Raw genomic sequence first — 23,368 nt, 5'->3', positions numbered from 1 at the left:
TGTTTTTACCAAGTAATACTCTTTTAAATTTTTTATTCTTTTATTTTTTTCTGAAAGAAAATCAACTGTGACATAGATATAATATCGTGATCTCTGTAACATAGTTCTCACTATAAATAGATACTGATATTCTAGTTTGTACATCAGTCTCTTGTTATGTTGGTTACTACGAGTCCATTTCACAATATAAATACCTCTTCCCTGGTGGATAGAATGGGGAATCGGTCAGAAGACAGGATTTTGAAGAATGCAAGCCCATTCAAAGTTGCAGTGAACCTTAAATCAAAGGCATGAACACAATCTGATATAAGTAAGTATCTAGGTTCTAGTAAGATTTTTAAAAAATGATGTCTATAAGATATTTCAAGCATATATCAAATGCAGGATATGGAGTTAGGAATTTAACAGCCAAAACAGTGAAATGAGATGTTGAGTACAACTGGACAGCGATCTGGGAAAACCGCCACCAGCACAGCTGTTCATCGCGGTGAATATCAGAAGTAGCACATTGTGGCTAAAGGGTCAGAAGCATTTAAAGTACAAGACGCATCAGAGACACTAAGGACTGGACACAAATACATCACAGCAAACGTAAAAGTAATGCCAGTTAGAAACTGGTCAACCTTTCTAGGGAGGCAGGGGAATATGGAGTTGCAGGGTGTAAAGAGATGGGCTCCAGAGCTGGAATGCCTGGTTGAATCCTGGCACTCCATCCAATAGCTCCGTGACCTTAGACGAGTGACTTTACATTTGTAAGTATTAGTTTCTCTTTCTGTAAAATTGGAATAACAGTATCAACTTATGAAAATTAGATAGGAATTTATACACTGCTGTTCAGTGTCGTTCATGGCACAAAATAATGCCCTGTAATTGCACCAATGCCTTAAATATGATAACCTACTATGTTTAAAGCACTGTAATAAGCATTCACAGGAAGAGGGAAGATGGGAACAAAGGAAGAGAAAATTGGAGATAAATGAAACTGAATTCCTATCATATAGATATTTATGATTTAATAAGGGAGATTTTCTGATTTAAAAAAGATCAAGAGCCTATATTGTCACTGTTTGTACAAGACCAATTCTTTTAGCAGATAGACTTAGTTATATAAGAAGGAGGGGAAAAAAGGAGAGATTAACTTGTTAGGACATAGGTAATTAATTTAACCTTTTAAAATTATTTTGGCAAATGGAAATAAAAAAACCTTACTAAAAGACATTTGGCATAGTGACTTAGAGACATAAAAAGTAAAATTCTTGTTGAAACAGATATATTAAAATAAAGTTGATGTAAAAGTTGACACAGATAAAAGTGATTTGTGTTTTTGGACTTACTACTGTATTTAATTGTACAATAACTGAATGATGCTCACTTCTTTTGAAAGATTCTGAGCAATATTAAAAATGTTTATGTAATGGATAAAGTTAAGATTTCAAAAATAGAAACTGTGTCAGAGGAAAGAGGAGGAAAATTATGATGGAAATAAGAGGATGGTTCAATTCACATACACTCTTATACATACATTCTAGGCAGGTGGGTGGCCATTTGGAAAAAACTATACCAGTAGCTATAGAAATAGTAAAATATAAGAGAAAGGCTATCAAGTCAATATTTTACAATAAAGCACAAAACAGTAATTTGGTAACAGGAGCCATCTTGAGGAGTGTAAAGCATATTGGAAAAACAAGTGTTACTAGTAATAAAAACTGTTAAGTCAGTGCAGTAATGAAAACTGTCAAGTCAGTGCAGTAAAACTGTTAAGTCAGTGCAGTAAAAGCTATTATATAACCAAACCAAATATTGGTTTCGAGTTTTTGGCTGAAACAATACTGGTGATTAAATTATAATGGGACTAAAAAGAAGGAATGAGTGAGCTATAAAAGAGCGTGCCTGTAGATATGGCAGGTATGCATGCGTGTGTGTGTGTGTGTGTGTGTGTGTGTGTGTAAAAATATATTTGACTAAAAACAATAGGCTGAAAATTCAACTAACTAATATGAAGAAAGCAATGATAGCCAAAAAAAAAAAAAGAAAAAAGATGTAAAGAACATTAGTTGACCACATAAAATGACCTTGCAAGTTTTATAAAAATTTCCCTCCTCCTGAAACTGCTGCAGATAATAGACCAGAAATCTCTCACTTACCAACATCCAAGACTCAGAGAAAAAGGGAAATTTCAATTCAGCAAAACTAAACAGACCTAGAGGCAAATTTAAGGAATTTATGATTAAAGAAATGACAAACCAGTATTAATGTCTAAATGGTGTTAGTCATTAAGGTGTTTTGATCAAGATGTTATGAAATCCAAGCAAAGTCCTTGAACCTTTATGTAGAAGCCTAGAGAAAGAAAATTCTAGGAAAGACTCCACCCTTAGCACAGCTGAAAGTAGGACTGGCTCCTGCATCATTAAAACCAGAAGGACCTTTCTGAAGGTCGTTAATGGTAATAATGAACTCTGTTTAACTGATAGGTGTTTGTGTGAACGTGAGAAAATGCAGGTACTAAATTAAAACTATAAAATTTGAATTCCACATAAATATTCTGCCCTGAGTTTTTCTAAAGGTTCACATTAATACGTCTTTTTGTCAAAAGGACTTATTCTGCTTAATAATTTATAGTTGTGGATCATTATAGTACATTTTATCATCTGACGTTATAACTTCCAGGCAATAGACATCTGTTCTACAGCTTTCTCAATACTGAATTGTTACAGTTTAAAATTTCAATTTATTAGTTTGATATTCCAAGTTGCATTGATGTCTCTGTCAAATTTTGTTTGTTTTTAATGTAGCTTGTCTTTAAACTTTCATTTCAAATGAATAATGAAAGAAAATTCTATTTACCCCAAACAAAAACAAAGTAGCAATAAATTTTCTCTTCATAGAAAAGTTTATGGCAAAATTAGGTACTGGAAAAATAAAATTAGGATGCTGCATAAAAACTGAGATCAAAACATACTGAGGCCCCTTCCCCATTTCAATGAGACAACAACAAGTAATGATCTTGCTTTCCTCAAAAAAAAAAAAAAAAAAAAAAAAAAACCATAAATATATTATATATATATATATATATATATATATATATATATATATAATCCCATGTTCAGAGGGTCATATTCAGTATTCAGCTTTACAGTATTCTGTTACTATGATTTAGAATGGGGCTGAGAGGTTCAAGAAAGGGCAAAATCTGCCCCTTAAGATATAAGCTCACCAATGTCCCACTGGAGGCAAAAATACAGAATGTAGTTATGACAAATTCTAGTTAAATAATTAATCTACATAATATGAAATGTCTCAAACTTTTGAACAGAATTTTCTTTTCAAAATCAAGGTTTTTAAGGTGCCCACATTGCTATTCAGCATTAGCAGAGCACAGCTTCAATGCAATGGCTTCTTAAAGCACTGTGTTTTATCATCCTAACTAGCCATTTATGAACTATTATGTCATGCGTTAGAAAGGATGAGAGGAAATCATGAATTTTTAAAATGTTTCACTTGTTTTAAGATTAAAATACATACGAGATTATTAAAAATCAATTCTACAAGGGAATATTTTAGATATAATTTTAAAGTATAAGGTAATAGATATTCTATTTGCAACTACATGTTATCAGTATGTAATTATCGATGCTCATTTGACAGTTTTGGTTATAATCCAATACTACTTTATCTTGTCGCTCGAATCTTTACTTGGCTCCTGTGCCCCTTTGACATGCCCCTATTAATGTGATTGTTTTTAGCACTTCCTTAACTTTCTAGCACTTTTTAAAAAAATGACCCTGCTTGTGGCTCATCTTATATGTTTTCTGCCACAGTCCTAGTCTAAGAATCAGTCATTTCTACAAGGAGGCCTGGTTCCTTTTCGTGATAAATGGTATTAGAAACTGAGATCTGAGTTCTAGTTGTGCTCATTGTTACTGGGATATTTCTTCTAGGCTCTCTTAACTAATAGAGGAAATAAACATATCTTTGTATATTAACCTCAAGTATAGACACATATCTACAAATATTTCTATATGTAACCATCAGTTAACTCAGTGAAACATGAGTTCTTACTGATGACTCCAACCCTAACTCATTACTCCATGAATAACCCTAGTATTTTTCCCTTGCTAATTCATAAATTCCCACTCCAACAATAACAAATGTGGCTCCCACCAACCACTATGCATTTACTTACTGAAGTCTAGTATATACATATGTACAGCACTATCAGATCGCTAATGTGTTACTTTATCAACTAAAGCATAGTGCTTATGTGCAATTCCTTTTGCCTTCAGTCCTAGAGACTCCACTCATTTCCAAAGTTATTAGCTCAAGATGCTTTTCCCCATCCTCTTCAATGAGGCTGTTTCATACATTTATAATACAGTTAGATTGTCTTGTCAGTCTTCATTCTTTCTTAGAACTTGCTGATTTTCTAAATGATTTTTTTTAAGAATTTGAATGCTTAAGTTTCACTCTTCATGCTGTGAAGTTCCATAGATTTTGACAAATGCATAATATCATATCCACTGTTATGGGTTCAATTGTGTCCCACCCCAAAAAATATATGTTTGAGTCCTAACTATCCTATACCTCGAAAGATGACCTTATTTGAGATAGAAGCTTTACAGAGATAATAAGTAAAATAAGATCATTAGTGTGGACCCTAATCCAATATGAGGAGTATCTGTAATGAAAAGAGGAAGTTTGGATACAGAGACAGACACAGGCTGACACCATGTGAAGATGAGGCAGAGATCAAAGCAATGCATCTACAAGTCAGAGAATGCAAAATTTTCCAGCAAACCACCAGAAGCTGGGAAAGAAGCTAAAAGCTTTTCCCTCATAGCCCTCAAAAGGAACTAATCCTGCCAACACTTTGAGCTTAGAGTTTTAGCCTCCTGAACTGCAAAACAACAAATGCCCATTGTTCTAAGCTACCCAGTTTTTGGTAATTTGTTACATGGCAGCTTTAAGAAACAGATACATTCAGGATATTGTTCCTAAAATCTAACCTCTAATTTCACATTTAGAAAGCATTTTTTGTAAATAATTATTTTCTATTTGGAGTTCATCTGTGCGTATCATTACTTTTAAATCGAGCTTTTTCAATCTTTCTTTTCTGTTATTACGGATAAAGTATACTACTTCTAATGGGAACCTGTTTATCACAGAAGCCAAAAGAAACTTAGTGTTATTTTCCATTTCACCACTTGGGAAACTTTAGGCAAGTTTTTGATCTAATAAATAATAAAGCCTACCACACAGGATTATATAAAAATTATTAAAGGGCAGACTAAACAAACACTAAAAACTGATGCTACTAGTTATTATTACTTATTATCATTGACATAAATGTCTATCTCCTTTTTGTTTATCTTAGTAGATGGTTTATCCTTCTGTTTGGCACTGATTATGCCATGTGTATTCTTAATTCCATGTCCTTCTGCTCCCTCAACCCTGTGACCATTAGCCAAATGCCTTAAATAGAAGCGTCAACACACATTGCCTTTACTTCTTAATCCACCATTCATATCTAAATGTGACTAACATCCCAGTCCTCAAAAACAATGGAAAATGTACTATCTTTAACTTATTTTTCTCCTTTGCAACACTGGACTATTTAACAGTTTCTCTTTGAACCTCATTTATCTTGTTTATCTTCTCCAACACCATTCGATCATGACTGTCTTTGTATCTCTAAGGACACCCCTGTTTAGTTTTCTGTTTGCTTCTTTTCCTTTTTTGTTTGTTTCTTCTGTTTTATTGGATGGCAACAGACATCGAGTAGGATTTGAAATATTTAGATGATATATTCAAAGTGTGTTTTTTGGGGGAAAGGGAGATGCTTTGTAGTGAAGAATGGGAAAAGTAAAGAATAACTAAGTGAATGGAAGTTACAGAAGAAAGGAATTATAGGAGGACTTAACTTAGGGAAAAAAGTTCGGTTTGGGTATATTGTGTTTGAGAGGCCCACAGAACATTTGAATGAGAAGATCAAATCAGTGGTTGAAATATAGAATTCTAAGAAACCGATTGAAGAATCTAGTAAAGATCAGCACAGAGGCTGTTACTCAAGTCACTTTTTAAATGACATCCCCAGTCTACAGCCATGCCACCCTGAATGTGCCTAACCTCGTCTGATCTTGAAAGCTAAGTAGGGTTGGTAGGCCCGGTTAGTACTTGGATAGGAGACTCCCTAGGAATACTAGGTGCTGTAGGTGTTTTTAAAAAATAAAATAAAAAATATATTAAAATGAATGAATGAATGAATGAATGAATAATGTCCCCAGAGATATTTAGTGCAATAAGAATAAAAAAGAAAGAAAAGGATAGAACTTGGAAGGTAAATGTAATGGCTGTGTAGAAACGGAAATCCCAAAACTGAGAATCACCTGGTGGTTGATAATGATAAGGCCTCTCAAAGGTCTTGTGATGACAGACAAAGTGTCATTCTAGTTGGCATTTATGAGACATTGAGTGCCTGCCCTCTGAGATTTCAATTGCAGAGAAAGAATGTGAGCATATGTTCAATGAAAAACTTTAAGATAATGTATAAGAAATGGAAGCATTGAATGATAGTCTAATAAATTTAATAAACTTAGCAGTATGAAAACTTAAATGGGAGCTCAAAAGAAAGATTTTTTTTCATTAATTATTAAAAATATGGCCATGTTAACAGATCTTAGTGAATTGAAATTTGACTATGGATAACAAAAACTGACTGGTACAGTTGAAGTTTCTCTGAAATTGTTCACTTTTTAGAGGATTCAATTACAATTAGGTGACTTTACAGTAGTGTTTAGAATCACAGGACTTAATATGAGAGAAAAATTAGAATCGGGAGAGGAGAAATTATGGGAATATGAGCACAGCAGGGAAATACTATGGAGTTTAATATCATAGAAATAGAACAGTTTCAAGTGATAGTCAGGTCCAAGAGGCAACTGTGCATGTGAGTTGTAAATGCTCAGGGTAGAGTATTCTAAGGTGAAAGTGCAAAAGGGCGTGAAGGTAAAGTAGTCCAGTAGATATAACTGGGTATGACTGTGATAAAGGAGATTAACACATTCTTTTAGTGATGGAGTTTGACCCTGGGCATTTTGCCAAAAAGAACAACTAACGAGTTGATCTAAATCATAATGCTTTACAACTGAAGTTATCTAAACTATACCAACCAAACTGGCATCATTTTACAATTGAGGAACTGGAAAAATTTGAGTTGCCTAAGGATATACTACTAGTAAGAAACTAAGGCAACATAAACGACTTAGTACTTGGCTACATGTAATTTAAATGGATCATGTCTTACTGATACTGAAGAGTGTTTTCTATCACATGAAGAGTATCTGTAGAATTTGGCCTTTCTACATAGTTGATGTTTCAGTTCTTTGTTCTCCAATAGTCATCAGATTAGTAACGATTTATTAATTGGTAATAAAAGTGTTTTTATTTACATAAAAGATATAGAACAGCAAGTTTCTATTGATTCTAACAGATTATATCACTTTTTTGGCAACGTTATATTTTATTTAAAATATATTGATTGAAAAATGTATCCTCAAATTTTATCAACTAATACTGAATAATTTCTGCCCAACTAAATGTGAGTTTTAATTTTTCTGGGTTCAATGGGAAAAGATTATTAATTCTGTCTTGTGTATAGAATCACATAATAGAATTGTTTAATTACATTGCTAGAAGAGATCATTGAGATTAACCAATGCTACCATTTATTTTAATGAACAAAATGAGGTGAGAAAACTTAAATGATTGGTCCCATATGACTTATGCTATGTGATTAGGTTCTTAGGTTTCTTAATCCTCTGGGTACTTTCCATGCTGCTTCTATCTCAGGAATCTAAGTAATGGTTGGCTATAGCTATGAATAACTGGAGTTTCCCATGGAATCTCAATTTCCACTGCAATTCATTTTAGTGTACATTTTCTCTCTTCTCAGTATGATATTCTATTTAACTTAATTTTACATATTGACATTCAGCTTCTTCATATCTCACAGCCATAAATAACTAATTTTTTAGTTGGCAGAGAAGCACTTCTAGAAAAGGGAAGCCTAACAGGATGAAAAAGAAAAAAAACACAATAAACACTGTGTCCCAAGCCCACCTACATTAGCAAAAGCTCAGTGGGGAGAACAGACCTCTACCCCACAAATATGTAATGAAATTCCTCAACAATCCCACTGGAATGGTCTTAGTAGAGACCACATGGAGAGCCCCTTCCCTTCCCCTTTGGCATGGAGGCTTAATGGAGTCAGGATGTTCACCATCACTTGTCAGAAATGAGGTCGACCTCCCACTGCAGTATCAGTTGAGACCACTTGGAAAGCCAGAAATCCCACCATCTCTCTGTAAAATGAGAATCTCCCCCACCTCACATGTCAGAGGGGAAACTTGGACTTCTACCTGCATTTGGTAGTAATGAGAAGGTACCCTTTTTGCCTCTGATGGAGTGAGCTGTGTCCAAAAAAAAAAAAAAAAAAAAAAAAAAAAAAGCCAAAACAGAAGATTTAAGCAAGATTCAAAGTCTCATAATATAATATAAAACATTCAGGTTTCAACCACAAATCACTTGTCAAAGAAGTACCAGGAAGATGTCCAACTAAATGAAAAAGGATAACCAACAGATATCAACGACAAGATGGCAGAGATGTTAGAATTAGCTGACAAAGATTTCTAAGCAGTCATGATAAAAATACTTCAACATTTATGATCATTCTTGAATAAAATGAAAAAAACAAATCCTCAACAAATAGAAACTTTTACTAAAAAAAAGATATAATGAACCACCTAATGTAAATTTTAGAACTGAAAAACAAAAGCATCATACAAATAAAAATTTCAGTGAATGTCCATAATTATAGAATAGAAGATACAAAAGAATCAATAACATGGAAGATGGAAGAATGAAAAGTGACAAATGTGAATAGAAAGAGAATAGACTGGGGAAAAACAAACAAACAAACAAACAAACAAACAAACAAATGAAATAGAACTTCATGAACCTGCTGGACTATAATAAAAGACAACATTTTTATCATCAGAGTACTTGGAGGAAAGGAGAGAGAGGGTAGGTCTAAAAAAATACTTGAAGAAATAATGGTTAAAAATTTTGCAAATTTGATAAGACATGAACCTACAGATTTGAGAAATAAGTGAACCCCAAACAGAAGAAAGCCATGGAAGCCCATACCAGGACACAGCCTAACTAAGATGAAAACTAAAGACAAAGAAAATATCTTGAAAGCAGTCAGAGAAAAATGACTCTATCTTAAAGGAAAAACAATTGAAAGGACAGAGGATTTATCAGAAACCATAGCAGACAGAAGGAATAGGCATAATAGGAAGAAACTGTCTCTAGCATTTTATATCCAGTGAAGACATCCTTCTGGAATGAAGGGGAAATCAAGACATTCTCAGATGAAGAAAAACTAAGAGACTTTGTCACCAGAAGACCTCCCCTAAAAAATTGGTTAAAGAAAGACAATGATAAAGGAAGGAAACCTGAAACAACAGGTAGGAAGAAAGAACATGTATAATAAGCAATGACATGGGTAAACGCAACAAGTTTTCCTTCTCCTCTTATTTTCTAATTATGCTTGATAGTTAAAGTAAAAATTATAAGACTGTCTAATATGGTTCCAAAAGTGTGTAGAGGAAATTAATTGATTATAATATAAATGGGAAAGGACAAAGGGATATAAAGGGAAATGAATTTTCTATATTTCAGAGGGACAAACAAAATATGACCCCAGTAGACTGTGATAATAAGTATGTATATATAATAATTATATTATATATAATTATATATGTAGCAACCAGTCCAGTAAAAAAAGTACAAAAGTATATTCAAAAAACACTAAAGAAGTACACTCAAAAGTGAAGAAAGGAAAAAGAACACAAATAGAAAAAAGAAAAAAAGGCAAATTTAAGCCTTAATATATTATTAATTAAATGTAAATGGCATAAGTGGTCTAAATAAATCAATTGAAAAACAAAGATTGGCAGATTGAATTAAAAACCATAGCCCAACTAATTATATCCCTTCTACAAGAAACTTATTTTATGCATAACAATACATGTAAGTATAAGTGTAGAAAATATATATCATACATATTATTAATCAAGAGAAAGCAGGAATAGCTATGTAAATATCAAATAAAATAAACTTCAGAGGAAATTATCAGAGACACATAAGGTCATTATAGAATAATAAAAGAGTCAATCCATCAAGACACAGAAATCTTAAATAAGTATGCATCAAACAACAAAGTTGCAAAATATGTGAAGCAAAAATTGGTAAATTTGAATGAAGAAATCAACAAATCTAGTTATACTTAGAGATTTCAAAGGTCTTCTCTCAACAATTGATAGAATTAGAGAGAAAATCATCTAGGCTATAGACAATCTTAAGTCACCCAATAGGATAGAATTAAAACTTATAGATCACTTAACTCAACAGCAGTAGAATTCACATTCATTTCCACAGACAGACCATATTCTGAACAATACAATAATTTTAGAAGAACTGAAATCATACAGAGTGTATTCTCTGATCACAGTGGAGTAAAACCAGAAATCAATAACAGAATGATAACAGAAAAATTGCTAAGTCCTTGTAAACTAAAAAATAAAACAGAATTCTAAATAATCTGTGGGTTAAGGAGAAAGTCTCAGGAAATTTAAAAAAATACAATAAACTGAATGAAAATGAAAATATAACATATCAAATTTGTGGGATAAACCTAAAGCAATGTTGAGAGGAAAACTTATAGCACTAAGTTTAATAAGTTAAAATATTAGAAAGGGAAAGTCACACATCAATAATCTAAAATCTCACAAGAATGTACTTAAAGATCAATATAAACCCAAAGCAAGCAGACAAAAGAACACAATTCTTTAAATTTAACTGAAAACAGAAAAACAATACTGTAAAATCAATGGAGAATGAATTAGTTTTTTGCAAAGATCAATAAAATTTAACAAACCTCTAGCAAAAATAAATAAATAAAATAAAAGATGCAAATTACCAATATCAGGAATGAAAGGAAAATATCACTATAGATCCTACAGACATTAAAAGGATAATAAGAGAACACTGTAAAAGACTTTACACACATGAACTGACACAAAAAAGAAATAAATCAACTCTTCAAAAGAAAACGTAAACTATCACAATTTGTCCAATATGAAATAGGTAATTTGAACAGCTCTATAATTATTAAGGAAATTTACATCACAATTTGAAAATCCAAAAATAAAATATCCAGGTCCAGATAGCTTCATTGGATAATTCTAACAAATATTTAAAGAAGAATTAATACCAATTAAAACAGTCTCTTCTAGAAAGAGAAGAGAAAGGAAAACTTCGATTCATTTGATGAAGCGAGTATTACTCAAATACCAAAATCATACAAAGATAGCCTACATGCTAAAAGAAAAACTACAGATAAATACCCCTCATTAACACAGACACAAAAGTTCTCAACAAAATATTAGGAAGTAGAATTCAGTAATATACTAAAAAAATTATATACCATGTCAAATGTGGTTTATTCCAGAGATGCAAACCTGATTCATTCAGCGTAATCTACCACATCAACAGGGTAAAGAAGCAAAGTCATATGATCATATCAATCAATGGAGAAAAAGATTTTGACAAATTTTAACATCCATAAAACCATATATGATAAAAACAAGAATGAATTTGATAGAGTATCTACAAAAAATAAAAACAAACAAAAAACTAGAGCTAGCATTATATTTAGTAGTCAAAGACTGAACACTTCCTCCACAGACTGAGAGCAAGACAAGGATGTTCACTTTTACCAGTCTTATTCAACATAGTGCTGTCTGTAGGTGCTCTTCAGGGCAATAAGGCAAGAAAAGAAAATAAAATTTACATAGACCTGAAAGAAAGAAATGAAACTGTCCCTATTTACACATGACATGATTTCTTACCTACAAAATCCAAGGAACCTACAAAAAAAAAAAAAAAAAAAAAAAAAACCAAAAACTAAAACTAACGAGTGAGCTCATCAAGGTTAAAAATATAGTATAAAATATAATATTAGTCCATATTACCAATGAACATATGGACACTAAAATTTTAAAAATAAGATAACAATTGCACAAAAAATTAAATGCTAGCTATAAATCAAACAAAACATATACTGGACTAGTATGTGAAAACTACATAAAACATGAAAGAAAATAAAGATCATCTAAATAATTACATACATAATGTGTTCATGTATTTAAAGACACAACATGGTAAACATGTCTTCCTATATTGATAATATTAGGGTTAAGTGTAATTCCCACTAAAATCCCAGCAAGATTTTTTTGTAGATATAGACAAGATTATTCTAAAAATTATACGTTAAGGAAAAAAAAACTAGAATACCAAAATAACTTTGAAAAAGAAGAATAAATTGAGAGCAATCAGTCTACTTATTAGATAGCTATAGTAATAAAGACTGTATGATATCGGTGGAAGAATAAACACACTGGCCAATGGGTTAGAATAGAGAACCCAGATACAGACCAAATTTTTAAAAATAAAATGACAATTGGACAAAAAATTAAATGTTTAAATAGAAATCTAACAAAACATGTACTAACTTGTATGCCGAAAACTACATAAATATGTCTAATTAACTTTTGAAAAAGATGAAAAGCAATGCAATGGAGGTTGCATAGCCTTCCCCAAAAGTGGTCCTGAAGCAATTAAACATACAGAGGGAAAAAGGAAAGATTCTCACATCTTATACAATAATTAACTCAAAATGAATCACAGGCTTATATTTAAAACTTTCAGGAAAAGACAGAAGAAACTCTTCAGGATCTATGGCTTGGCAATTTGTTCTTAGATTTGACACTAAAAGCACATCCATAAATGGAAAAACTAATGAGCTGTACATCAACACTAAGAACTTTTACTTGATGAAAGATCCTGTTAAGAGGATGGGAAGACAAGCTGCAGAGTGGGAGAAAATATCTGCATATAACATATCCAAAAAGCATGAATATTCAGAATGTATAGAGAAGTCTCAAAACTCAACAATAAAAACAAACAATCCAATTAGAAAATGGGCCGCTCAATTCTTGCAACAGATGTCTCTACTTCTATAAGCTATACTTAACTGTTTATTCTCTACACAATTGCCAGAGAGCCTTACTAAACAGAAGTTACAACAATTGCTTTATTTCTCTGCCCCAAACTGCAGTGGCTCCCATCTGTCTCAACGAAAAACCTAAATTCTGCATTAGCCTACAAGGCATGGCAAGACCTGGCCATCCATTTCCTTGTGCCGCTTGGGCCGCCAAGCCTGCTTCCTCCGCAGGGGACACCGGGCCCCGAGGAACTCAGAGCTCGTGTCTCCCCTTCCCACCCTCAGCTGGGTCTGCACTGCAGGGACCCCGCGTGGAGCCCAGGCCCACCTCCAACTCTTCAAGCCCCATCGCTCCACATCTGCTGGAGCTGACTCACCTCTGAAGCTCCGGAAGCAGCTTGGGCCCTGGGGCCAGAATTAGGGGTCCAAAGCCGGTTGGAGGTCAAATGTAGGTGCCACTTCAGGGCGATGGGCGCGTGCTAGCATGAGGGGCTTTCTGGGGTCTGGCGGGCAGGGAGGCAGTCTCAGGCGGTCTGGAGCAAGCACCGAGAGCAGAGTCCAGCAGCCGGCTTGCAATTGCTCTGCAGAGCTCCCCTGCTCTGGGTTGTTTCTCTCACACCTGGTTAGTGTGTGCTGAGGTTCTCTGTTGTCTCCAGGCCCTCTGCCTGGGGTCTTTGCTCCCTCCCTCACTGCCTTGAAGTATTGCTCAAATCACTCGTTCTCAAGGAAGCGTCATCTGACCTGGATATTTCATTATACAACCCCGATCCCCATGCTTGTGACCCGTGCTTTCTTCCTTATTCACTTTTTCCTTTGTTCAAAATGCTATTCACTTTCTAAGGTAGGTATTTTTAGCTTTTCTTAGCTTATTATTATTATTTTTAATTTTCTGTAACACTGGTAGAAAGTAACCTCATGGGCAAGGAAAAAAATCTCTAGCCATACCAGATTAAGATTTTAGGTCACAACAGAAAACTTTTTGTCCTACTTCAGAGCTGGCTCTTGTTCCTGCTCACTGTCACTGTCTAGAGCCAAGCAAATATCTTTCAGTCTTGACACTCTCCAGTGTTTCCCCTTACAGCATATAAAGGGACTGGTCTTAAATGCGAACATAATTACTCTCATCTGAAACCATTTCATATTTTCCCATTGCATTTAGAATTAAGTAGAGGTTGACTGAAAAAGAAGCTCATTTGAGAAACAGAATGAAGCATTGTTAAAGACACACTTAAGTTTGGAGACTATGGAGTTATTCTCCTGCTACCAGGGCTCTTGAATATGGCCTTGGGGAAAGGGCGTGTTCATAACTTGGGGCACTCTGGAATCTGCGAAATAGTTGTGCAATTGTCAGCTCTAATCCAGTCTGGGCAAGTGAATTTCTCCAGCTGCCTTCAGGATCCTAAGTTTGGACATAGAGAAGGCAGACATTGGTATTTTCCCAGAGTTTCTATTTTGCCAATAGTTTACCGTTATTGAGAAATTTAAAGTTTATTAGCATGGAATGAGACTTTGTGAGGGTTAGGAACAAAGTGAGAATGAAAGGGGAAGTGGAACAGGGAAGTATGAAATCAAAGTTTCAGAGGGATTATAATATTTGTATTTAACAAAGATAAATCCTCATTGATGGGTGGGGAGGGGAAACGACAGGTCAGTATCGATAGTAGCCTTGTCTCCATGTACTGAGGGCAGGAATTTGAGATCACGTAGAATCACTGATGCATAAAACAATAAAGCTGGATCATCTCTTAGTATAAAACTTGATAATATTTTAGCATATACTTAGTATATACTTTGTAATATCTTTATAGCCGCCTCATTCCAAGTGAACTCTGTGAATGTTTTGCTAATTTGAAACACTTCTATCTCAAGATAGAATGTAGGTAAGAGTGTTGTATTAATATAATAAATAATAAGAGTGTTATTATTAATATAATAAACTAATTTTCATTAGAACATGTGTCATATCTGTTTTACTCGTTTTTCTTGGAGCATGCTTTTAATTTTTTTAAATAAATGAATAACATATTAATCACAAAATTTGTCACGTATTATATTACTGTTACTAGAGAGTGGGAATCCTCTACTGACGTTGTCCAAGTTCTTAATGTCTTGAACAAGGAACTGAGCAAGACACCGAAATACAACAGAAAAGAAAAGCTTTATTAGAAGGGAAAGTACACTTCCAGACGTGGAAGCAGGCCTGAGCAAGAGAAGCATGGCTCAAAGTCTTGGTAACAAAGCCTTTGGGGTTTTTATACCTATTTCCTGTGGGTGGTTACTTTTCTTAGAGGAGTGGCTTCCTTGATTGACAACTAAGATTGACTGGACTCAGTGATTCATCATTTGCCTTCTGTGCATGTTGATTCTCAGAATTCTGTCGATTATAATGACATTAATGAATTTCTGGGCATATTATAATGATTGTATAATGAGGCTCAGGTAAATTGGGGTCTTTATTGTGCAGGTGAGAGTGACTACCTGAAACTAGTATCCAATTTCCTGCTCACATGTTTCTTTCTATGAGTTACTTTTAGCCTAAAAATGCATTCTGGCTTGCTTAATTATGGGTGGACTAAGGCAGACCCCTTCTAGGATAGGATGACCTCAGTGTCTTTGCAGGCTGACATGAAACCCCTTAACTAACTTTTCTGCCTAATTCTTTTCGAAAAGTCATGGACCCCCTTATTATTAGTATGGATGTTGAGGGATGGGAGGTCTCTTCTTTTATATCTACTTCTTGCTGAGGTGGGTCCATTATCCCTGCCTATTGGGATTTCATGGTGCTGTTTCCCTTTCTGCCTTACTCAGGTGGGATCTTGGGTTTCCTGCCGAAGTGCTGCTTCAGTCCCTAGACAAGGAAAAGAAGATACAAACTTGTTATTTAAATCATATATCTATTAATTTTTATTATTATTTTCCTATTAAGCGAGTAAAGGGTAACTGGCTTGGTTAATATATTTCTTAAAGAGTAAAAAGACTTTTGGCCTAAAATCCCCTCCCCTCTATAGACTCTAAGGGCTCTATCTGGCTTACTGCCATTTCTGCTAACGATGAGCCAATGATCCTTATCAATAGCCAGAGGATCGGAGTCACCAGTTTTGGAGCAATTATCAGGATTTGAGGGAGAGGAACTTTTTTCCAAAGAAAGGAGGAAAAAAACCCAACTAGATTTTTAAAAAAGATTAAGAACTCTGCTAAAAGATTAAGAATTAAGTGTTGTCTTGTATCATTACCATTATGTTAAAAAAAAGTTTTACCTAAGAGAAAATTTGCAATCTTATGGTTTATTTATAATGTTCTGTAAAAAATAATATATGAAGGGCAGTTTGAAGATGTTTACAGTAGATTGCCTTGAAGTTAGAAAGGAGTAAAAGCTTATTATAATGTATTTTAATTTAGATAATATAGTAAGTAGTAGATAGCACTTATTTTGCAGTTGAATTGAAAATACACTTAGGTTGTGTGGAAGCTGGATTTTAGTGGATATGTTACTTCTTTAAAAAACATCACTTACATCACTTTAAACTATAGTGAAAGGAAAATATATCAAGTCAAAAATTTGGATAAAAATATATATGACAGAGAAGTATCTGTTTTCATTATTGGAGAGTAAAATTTATTAGGGATTGTTAAACACTAGTAAATTTTCAATATAGAGCTTTTAAAAATGCAAGAAATTATCCAGGAAAAGGATAAAGACTATGGTACAAGATTCAGAGGAAAAGTTTATATTCAGGTATAAACATCAATACAGTTGAGTTGAATATTTTCAAAGATATATAGAGTTTCAGTTAAAGTTTAATCCTAAATTTTGGAACATGATTCACTCATTACCTATTTATTGAGAACCTACATTATGCTAGGATATGGAGTCAAAACACAGTCTCTATCAACACTTACACACGCACATACATATACATACCCAAAGCACCTGTCCTACATATACATATACTTATATGCCCACTACATGGCACATACCTATATAATTACTATATCTACTAACATACCTATATACCTATTGCATATACACACATACATACCTACTTCTTATAATGTACATATAGATATTTTTTCTGAGACAAGGAAAATTTCTAAAATATGAATAAAATAAAGAATAAAACTATTGTGAATGGGAAAGTAATTTTCTAATTTAATAACACATTAATAAACATGGAGCTAAAAGTCCTTATCCAAGATTTGAAAATATAAAAAATAAGCATAATAAAAAGTTTATGTAATTTTGTCAAACGATGCTGTTTAAGCAATGGCAGCCTCAACTCATACATTTCTCCAGAATTGTATCATAGATGTGTAGAAGCATTCGTATTGGAACATTTCTAATTAGTGTTTTGTCATCATTTTAATTGCATCTCTTCAAGGCTTTTTTTTTTTTTTTTCTGTTATCTCTGAAGGATTCACCTTGCTAAAATTATTATTCAGGTTTAAAAGCTTTCTGTTTTCAAAATGTTGTGAAAGAAAGGGAGCCATATTAATTATTTAGCCTATTTTAAAATGGCATAACATAAATATTCTGCTAGTCCCTCTCTTTGCTTCCTGGAAACCTCTCTTTAGGAAATGCGTTGACTCTTTCAGGCTGTCAGGGGGCTCTTTAGTAAATGCTTCACAGGGCATCAATTTCTATGCAAACCAGTGATGATTGCTCCTCTTTATCATCTATTCTCAAAAGTATTTAAAAAAAAAAAAAAAAACAGACCAGAAAAAGTTGAATAAGTGAAACGAATGAAATATTTATCTTTCCCTTGGTAAATGTGATATATGTGTATATTTATATACCAAATATAGTTTTATTTCATGCACGTGCCTCTGAGTTTTAATTAATGCACATGCCTTGTAAAAGCACGTTTTCCCACCACTCAGTGAAAAGCTGACCCATAGTTATGTGTTCTATCTATTCATTTTATGGCTGATTTGATAAGATTTGTGTACCGAACAAAGATCAATTTAAAACAAGCTCAGGAAATGCTGTTACAATGTGGTTTGTTATCAAGTGGAATCAATTTTACGTGAAACAGTGTCCTCCAAAATACTTAAAGTACATAATGTACACAATGGTAAACTGTTCCCCTGAACATAAAGTGATCACATCACATATAGATTAGGAAATACAAGAGGAAATTGTGTAGGGTAGAATGAAGTTAGGAGTCAGGAAGAAAGGAGAAAGAGAAAGAGAAGGATGGTGGGTATTAAATAAAATATTATGTATAAACAGATAAAAATAAAAATATTTCAACAAAACAACGTATTGTTACTTCTTCTTAGTTATCTGACCTTTTTCTGCGGTTTCTTCGATATTTGTGGTAATATTTGTGACAATGTTAGAATTTTTAAATTTTAAATCACTGTTCTTAGGTATGTAGCACCCTCTCTCCCTTACCTCCCCTTGCTAGCAATTCATTTTTGCCAGCCAGGAAATACTCTTGAAAAACTGCTTTTGGGAATGGGGATGCGCGCGCGCGCACACACACACACACACACACACACACTCTTTAGCAATTGACTGAAACAAGTGACTATGCTTTAGCAATTGTGGCATTCGAAGAAAAAAATATATTGCTTCTTTCAGTTTGTGACCTTATTGTCTTCCAAAGGAAGACAATAGTCAATGTCAGATGGTTCTGAGAAAGGTTAACTAATGGTTTACTGTTTTTATGGACAGTCAACATAGCCACTGTCACAGATTCATCTGTGCTTCTGGACTGACATAGCCCCTGTGACTCCAGTGATAAATGGAAGAATCAGCTCAATCTGCTTTAGAGTTCTTAAAATATAAAGAATTCCCCAAACTGTTTAAGTATATGAATTGCTTTGATATAAATTGCTTAAGAATCTAGTTGAGATACAGATGCTTGTACTTAAGATTTGGATCCATTATTTCTGTGGCTGGGTCCAGGAGTCTGTTTTCGATACATATTCCAAGTGATTCCTATATGGCTTCTTTAAGGACCTACCTTTTAGCAAAACATTAAAAAGCCTTGTTAATGACAAGCCAGGATCCTGCTTCTGTGTTAATGCTTATTTTGGATATCAGAAATTTCAAACATTACAGTTGGGAAAACTTTCTGAAACCATAATTGAAGCAATTCAATAATGTAGAATTTGTGAAGACAAAAAATAATTAGTTAAAATTACTAAGGACACATCATTCAATAAGAACTATATACACTTACTTTTAACCTCAATAAATGTTTATAACCTGAACAAGTAGGCATTCTAATGTATTCCTTTGAACTCAGAAATCAGTAACTGCTTCACATCCTAAAATTCCTTTTGTAAATTAGTAAATTTGCTTTTCCCAATGAGTTAGTAAAATTATACAGTGCTTTTCCTTTGGTGGTCATATTTCTTTTAGTTTTGCTTCAAAGATATGAAATCACTGTCAAAATGCTCGAAGCTTTTCTTTTTCAGCAAAATACATCATAAGTTGGGAGATAGGAATGCTAATATTATTTCTCTGTTATACCTAGGAAGGTGCCACTGGAAGTATCAGTACCATATTTTTCTTTTCTCTCATTCCATTACTTGATGTAAAAATACAAAGTAGGAGATCTATAGTCTTTCCATGTATTTATTCAGTTTTTTTAAATTTTTTAATTTTTTAATTTTTTTTAAATTTTTTGAGTAGAATGCCGTCAATGCATACTGCCATATCTGGAATTCTAGAAAGCGGAGGCACATAAAATACTGAACAATTCAAATAGGATAGAAATTTGCTCTGGAAGAATTTTGCTTAGAAAACTGTGTAGAAAAATGATTATTAGGAGGGACCAGGGAAACAAAAGCCTTGTTTCTCAAATGTGCTCATTTTAGGAATAACTTGATGTAGTTACTAAACATGCAGGTTTGGCAGTTCATAGGTGGGCTCCGTGGACAATCTGTGTTTAACAATGGCACAGGCTTTTTTATGACCACGTGAGTCTGGGAAACACTGAAACAGCATTAATAATGGACTAGCTTGGAGAGGACATGTTTGTAAAAGTCTTCATAGCTGAATCATGACCCTGGCCACCAAATATAGATTAGTCTTAGGTTTTTATTTACAGTGCTTCTATAGTCTCTTTACACTTAAAATTCAATTTTATTTACAGTACAATACACATACAATAAAATATACACATTTTAAGTGTATTTTTGAATGTGTTTTGTCTCTATACAGTTGTAATAATGAAATACTTGGTACGTAATAATGTTTTGAGGAAAAGTAGTTATTACTCTTAAAAATTAAAAATAATTCTCCATTTGATTTAAAAGAAAAAGAAAAGAAAAAGAAAACCTTGATAGCAGAGAGCCTTAGAAAATGCTTTGGGATATCTATTGATAACTTCTAGTAGCTTGACTATTTTAATAATATGAATGCCTTCAAATCTGATTGCTTACTCTTGGTGAAAACAAATTATTTCCCATGAGGTTCTTACATGCTCTTTTTTCAGTGTCGAATTGAATTTCCACATTCGAACTTTTTTATTACAGAAAAGCATAACATCCAGTAATTACACTGAGGTTATTCTAATTTTGAAAAACGTATGACAGTCCCAACAACTTTGGCAAAGGAACTAAATAATACTGCAGAGATCATCTTTATAAATCACAATTATATTGCCTCTTATGTTGCTTTTGGAAAAATTTATGAGTACTTCTGCCAGTACTACAGAATGCTATGTATATTGCCTTGTTATTTCTGAAAATTATGTAACTCCTACACTTCATAATCCCTTAGGATATTAAGACATGTTTGTTCTAGGTGTTACGAATTGAACAGGTAGTAGAGGGTAGACAGTGTTATCAGGCATTATCCAATTTAGTTGTAGCCAGCAAGCCTACACAAAACCAGAACACACTACTGAACAACTCTGTGATCTATGGCTTTATTTTATTTATATTTGCTTCACAAATAATGGTAAACATGAAAAATTTTGATCCATTAAATAGATATTCTTGAGCTATGTTTCAACATCAATTACTGCATAGGTTCAGTAGTTAGTAACATGTTCTACCTCAGTGACCAAAAATGCTCAGTAGATATTGAAAACCTTTTCAAATATAACTTTGAAATATATTTTTAAATTCCAGGTAAATTTTGGAAGTAATGTATGTATTTGAGTAATGTATGTATTTGGTAGCCTTGAATTGGATTTGACTGGATGGCTTATACATTGATGCTCTAAATGTAAGTTCTTCAAGAAAACCATTTATATGAATTAGTATATGGTTTCATAACTAAACTAACTGTGAATTGCCAATGTTCTTCAGACAGAGTTATTTCTAAAGATTATGTTTATCATATGGCATTTATTATACTGTTTTAATTTGAGGAAAGTAAACATAGCTATTTCAAATGTTCCAAAAACAATTTGAAATTAAAGAATGAATAGAAAGGGACATAGTCTCTTGAACAAATTAATATACATGTTTAAGTTACTAATTTCCAGTCCATGTTGTGCCATTTATCATTTTATCCTAAAATTTAACTCTAAACCTTCCTCTCCTACACGAATCCAAAATTAAATCCTACATGTTTTTATTTTCAAATTATTTTAATAAATAATACTTTTTTAAAAAAATAAATGTATTATAAACATGAGTGACATGATGTTTTAGCTTTCACTTATTTAAAGCAATTAAAAGTTAATAAAAAATTTTGAAGTCAGCATACTATAAACTCCCAAAGTATTTAAGACCTTTAAGTTATATAATATTAGCTACAAAGTTCAAGAATGATTTAAGAAAATTTATGTGTGTACTTATAATTCTGTTAGGGAAATTCTGTTTGTAAATGTACTCCATGATGTTGTGAATAGGTTATTAAAATTAGTCAAACAGTAGATCTACTCTTTTCTGTCTTTAATCTTATGTCTCTGCCTAAAACACTTCACCTTTTTGAACTTCAGTGTCTTCATTGGCACTGCTTGGAGATGCATACTATTATTTTATAAATTATGTCATAAATTATAAAAATTAATTTAGATGCGTTGTCACTTATCAAGGACAAAAAAAAAAACAAAACAAAGCAAACAAACAAACAAATTAAAAAACAAGAAATAACAGAGCAAAAATTTAGACTTAGGTTGTGGCCCCAAAGCCTAGGAGTTGATTTACTATAACACACCGACTTTCATAAAAATAAGATTTTATCTTTGCTTTTATACTTGAGGTAAACTGAGGCAAAGAGCGGTTAGGGTACTCACCCAAGATTATATGGTTAATAAATGTCAAAGCTGGGACTTGCATATAGAGCTTCTAATTCCGATTCTAGTTTTTTTCTTCCAAGCACCCTACAAAGTGAGTGCCTCATGGAATTCAGCGGTAGTAAAAAGGAAAAGACTCTAGAAACAATTGTGTGTGTGTGTGTGTGTGTGTGTGTGTGTGTGTGTATTGTATATATGCACACAATATATAGACTATATATAAATATATATTTATTACCTGATTATGTCTATATTTATGAATATATAGTTTTCAGTAGATCTAGTTTTTCCCCCTTCAAATTTGGTAATACAGTTACATGACGTATATTATGCACATTATATTGCTCTTTGCTTTTCCCTATGGAGGTCCTGCCATTGAGTTAGTACATATCTGTTTTTTTAAATAGCTGTGCAATATTGTTTTATATACGTACCATGTTATATAACGTTATAAAATAACAAACTTATAGATTCCAGTTTTTTGTTAATACAAACAAAACTAAGTGAGTATACATCATTTGAATGTATGCAATTACACATTTAAAGAAAGACCTATGGGTGTTACACTGGGTCAACAGATCTACACATTTTTAATTTTAATAGTTATTCTCAAAATTGCTGTGTAGCAAGCTGGAAAGTTTTCTACTCAGCTGCCCATCTGAGAAAGATTGTTTTCTTTACCCTCTCTCACAGTATTATCCAATTATTTTATTGCTCAGGGGTAAAACATGATCTGGTGGTTATAATTGTTATATCTCTTATCATGAGTGATTTTGGGCATGTTTATTTTCTAAAAACTATTTTTTCTTCTGAGTAATGTCAGTTCATATCTTCTGCCATTTTTTGATTAGGCTATCAGACTATTTCTTATTAATTTGTAGGAACTTTTTGTTAATTCTAGAAAGTAAACTTTGACCTCTGATATGAATTACCAAAATTTTCTCAGTTTGTCTTTTAATTTCTTTGTTTAGAGTGTTTTGGACAAAGAAGTTTATTTATATTTTTATGTATTTAATTTATCAATCTTTTCTCTTTACAGCTT

The 23,368-nt window shown here is 33.0% G+C and overlaps 1 pseudogene; it reads left to right on the top strand.

Annotated features, from left to right (window-relative positions):
- Positions 1 to 6,090: 6,090 nt before the first annotated feature.
- Positions 6,091 to 6,212, top strand: LOC118602069 (annotated as a pseudogene).
- The last annotated feature ends 17,156 nt before the right edge of the window (positions 6,213 to 23,368 follow it).

This window comes from Rousettus aegyptiacus, unplaced genomic scaffold (assembly GCF_014176215.1).
Source record: "Rousettus aegyptiacus isolate mRouAeg1 unplaced genomic scaffold, mRouAeg1.p scaffold_m13_p_4, whole genome shotgun sequence".
Lineage (NCBI taxonomy): Eukaryota > Metazoa > Chordata > Mammalia > Chiroptera > Pteropodidae > Rousettus > Rousettus aegyptiacus.
This window is presented reverse-complemented; position numbering and strand designations above follow the sequence as displayed.